The following is a 4,027-nucleotide window of genomic DNA, read 5'->3' on the forward strand; positions in this document are numbered from 1 at the left end:
TGCTCTTTTCGCGGAGGGGACCGGAGACTATGAGTGGATGAATCAAAAAGTAGACATTCCAGTCAAGCATGTGCAGACACCAAATGCTTCTAGCTCTGATATGCAGAATTCAATCCCATCATTGCCAACCTTTGACAACACTCCTCAAGTTGAGAGGCCTAGTAACCTCCCAACCGCAACATTTGACACAGCTCCAAAGCTCCCTAGGGAAAACGACATTCCGGGGCCTGCGTTTGATGTGTCCCCCATCTCATTCAAAAACGCTTCCTCTGATGGACCTCAAGGTTTTTTCTTGCTTCAGAACACAAGCTCCTTTTATCTAAGAGTTTTCTCAGTGTGTTTCCTTTTTGCATTCTCATTTTTATCTCTGTGTGTGTTTGTGTTGTTGCAATGCTGTGCAGTAGTAGTGGATTTGCATGAGACAACCGAGGCGAATGTTGAGGTCAGGGGTGGGTCCAACAGTCTTGGTAAACAGTCAAAGAAGAAAAGGGTGGCTCTCTCCCCAGACAATGTGCCAAAGATGAAGAAGATTAAGGTTGATGCACACGGTGATGCCTTACACCATCAGTATGTAATGACCAGATACAAGACAAGGAAACCAAGGAAAATCGAGCTTCTGTGAGTCATATGATGATGCTTTTCTATTACTCATTTTACCTGAAATCTTTTTTTTTGTGTTTTCGTAGATGAAAGAGTTTGATATGTGAGCATATCTCTTGCTGTTTTTATCTAAAATCAACACAAATTTTCTTTTGCAGGCCCGATTTCATTGAAATAGATGGCTTCCATACATCTCTCGAGAATTTTCATGCATCTCTAAAGCCAAGGGCGGAGATTCACAATGAGGTCATGACCTTATACCTAAAGACATTCAACTATGATCAGTTAGTGAAGAAGAAGAAGCCAAAAAAATTCGTTTTTTCAGTGTTGATGAGTGTCAGTGTTCAAATCTCTTTTTTTTCTATCTGTTGTTTCAATGCTTTTTTGATTTATCATATAGTTGTGGTCTGCCCTCTAATAATTTTTTTTGTTTTATGATTTTCTCCATCAGTTGAAACTTAGTGATGAGCCAGATGTGTTTGATCCGAAGGTGTGCGAAAAAGAATTTAGGAATGCTTGCTTACAAAATCACATTTGAAAATCTGACCTGGTAAGTTCTTATCTTGTTCCATCTTGCATTATTTTTCTATTTTTTTACATTTTTTTCTAAATGCATTTTCTGGTTCTGCTCTGTTTTGATGCATTGCAGCTATTCTTCATGGTTGTACACAAAAAGCACTGGGCAGTAGTATTTGTTAACATCACCCAAAAGGAGTTCAATATCTTTGACTCCATCAGGAACTCGGAAGACCTTTTTGAGATGGACAAGATCACTAAGAATGTGGTAATGCCCCTGTTGGAGTTTGGCGCAACAAATCTTTTCCTTCTTTTTGCTTTTCCACACCGCACACTTACTCATGCATTTCGTTTGTCCATTTTTCTCGGGTTTGATCAGGTCGCAAACGTCAAGAGTGTTGCAATGAGGGAGCCACTTTTTAAGCACAATCTCGAGTCTTACTCGCTATTCACCCCACTTGATTACCCTCAACAAAAAACTTAGTAAGCATTTTTGTCCCAGCAGAATATGTGTTTATTTTGCATTTAGAGACATTTTTCTCTTTTTTCACCTAAAGCTGCTTTTGCATTTTATAACTATATACCTTCTATTTTTCAGCTATAACTGTGGCTACTATAGTATTTTATACGTGGAGAATTGGGATGGCCTTGTTATGCTGTCATTTGGCGAGGTATTTTCTTTAGATAGTACACCATATTTTTTTGTGTAATTCTTCTCAACTTGATTGGCATCTTTTTCATGACTAAATTTTTACTTGTTTCCTGTCTTATTGCTTCCTAGGATTACATCCCAAACCTTCGGAAATGCATTGCAGCAGATCTGTTGAGACACCCAAGCAACAAATTGGACCCCGCGCAGCAGCTGAAGCTGCTTCTTCAGCGTTAGATGGGGGTTTTCGAGCTTCTGCAACAGGAGGAGTCGTGGCGACGGTGGCCTAGTACCGCTTACGCGCATTTTTGTAGCTAGCTCGAGTGTAGTTGGGAGCATGTTCTTGTAGCCAGCTCGAGTGTGGTTGAGAGCTTGTTCTTGTAGCCAGCTCGACTGAACTTTTTTCACAATACAACTCTGAATGAAGTTCACAGAAATGTTTCAATGTGTGACTGTATGCAAGGATTTGTTTTTGTGAAGCCTATGCAAGATTGTTTGTCACCTTATGCAAGGATTATTTGTTTTTTACTTGCCTTTTCAAGAAGATTGTTGATATACTTTGACCTGGCTTGAGATCTTTTTCTCACAAGTAGTTACAGTGTATCTGCTAGTATCTCTATTAATTATATATATATATATATATATATATATATATATATATATATATATATATATAGACACACACACATCATTTTTATATGGATTTAGTAATTACAGTGAAGTTCGACATCATCAATGAAAATCAATACACTGTACTCACACATGTAGTCGTGTGCGAAGTTGAATAATCGCAACAATAGGGTGGGGTTGGGGCGATTGTCCGGCTGTTGTTTCTCTTCATCTTCATAATTTTTCAATCTCACTAAAACAAAAGGAAATCTAATGCAACATCCTTTCTATGTGGCAACGTGTACTCACACATGTAATCGTGTGCGAAGTTGAATAATCGCAACAATAGGATGGGGTTGGGGCGATTGTCTGGCTGTTGTTTCTCTTCATCTTCATAATTTTTCAATCTCACTAAAAGAAAAGGAAATCTAATGCAACATCCTTTCTATGTGGCAACGGGCATGTCAAAAGTTTTGCTACAGTTTCTCCAGTGTATTTTTTATGGAAAAGTTTCAAAAACAGGATGCTTCAATGTACTTGTATGTTTAAGTAGCCAGCAACAACATCATGCATTGTTGACCCAAGGAAACCTTTCAAAATAAATGCTACAATGGTGGAAGTACAACGAGCTAGCAACAATATCATAAGCAACAGGGGGAATTCTAATTTCAGAAAAAGAACAACATTATATCAGGCACAACTCAATCCACGATGAAATAACTACTTTTTGTCCTCTAATGTAAATTGCACCATTCTCTTTGTCCAGAAGCTAATCTATGTAACCAATATTACAAATGTGTAGTAGCAAGAGATTTTTCTTTTTCTTTTTTTGGTCGAAGTTGATCACAGCCTAAGCTCTCTTGCTCTAGCCATGCTAGCATCTGTCTTCATTGCAGCTTTTAGGTAGGGACATTCTTGGACAACAAGACCTTGCTCTTCACAGTAGAGACATTTTTTGACCCCCATTGCAGCCTTCATGTACTGGCATGTTTGGACACGGTGACCTTCTTCGTTGCAGTACGAGCAAGGAGGTGCTTTCTTCTTTGGTCCAGGTTTTCCTCTGGGCTTGGTTTGCTTCTTTTCATCTTTCTTAGCTTATTTTTATGTGCATCTTCTCGTTGCTCAAGCAGAGTCTTTCTCCTCTTTGATTTTTCAGTCGGACGCCCTTTATTTGGAACACGCGCGGGGTTCTGAAGCATGGCACCGCCATCAGGTTGCGGCACAGTGGTTGGCTCGGGGGTTTGTTGTTGCTGCTGCGTTGCTTGCTGCTGATTTGCTTCCTGTTGTTCTTGGAGTGCCCCTTGCCTCGCTGCAGCTATGAGGGGCTCAAGTTGTTGAGCTGCATCATTCATTATTTTGTAGGCAAGATCGTTGCTGCAAGCTTGGGAAGCCAACCATGTATACTTTCTGCACAAGGAGTTGTACTTGAGAGTGTTGGTTGCAGGGTGCCCAAAATCTAGGAGACATCCACCACTGCTCATTGCCGTTGTCGCAGCTTCTGACCACCTCTCTAGCATGTATCTTTGTGGAATTTTTTGGACATTGAGATGCACCATTACCCTTATGATGTGTGCACAAATAATCCCATTCATCTCAAAACAGTTGCAGCTACATTCAAATTTCTCCTCTACCAACACAACATTCACTGAAAAA

At 39.9% G+C, this 4,027-nt stretch overlaps 1 long non-coding RNA gene across 1 annotated transcript; it reads left to right on the forward strand.

Annotated features, from left to right (window-relative positions):
• The first annotated feature begins 765 nt into the window (after positions 1 to 765).
• LOC120969177 (uncharacterized) lies at positions 766 to 1,921 on the forward strand. Its single transcript, XR_012188683.1, has 3 exons — positions 766 to 1,599; positions 1,715 to 1,787; positions 1,898 to 1,921. It is a non-coding gene; the product is annotated as an uncharacterized lncRNA (long non-coding RNA).
• Positions 1,922 to 4,027: the final 2,106 nt, after the last annotated feature.

Source organism: Aegilops tauschii, chromosome 7, assembly GCF_002575655.3.
Source record: "Aegilops tauschii subsp. strangulata cultivar AL8/78 chromosome 7, Aet v6.0, whole genome shotgun sequence".
Classification (NCBI taxonomy): domain Eukaryota; kingdom Viridiplantae; phylum Streptophyta; class Magnoliopsida; order Poales; family Poaceae; genus Aegilops; species Aegilops tauschii.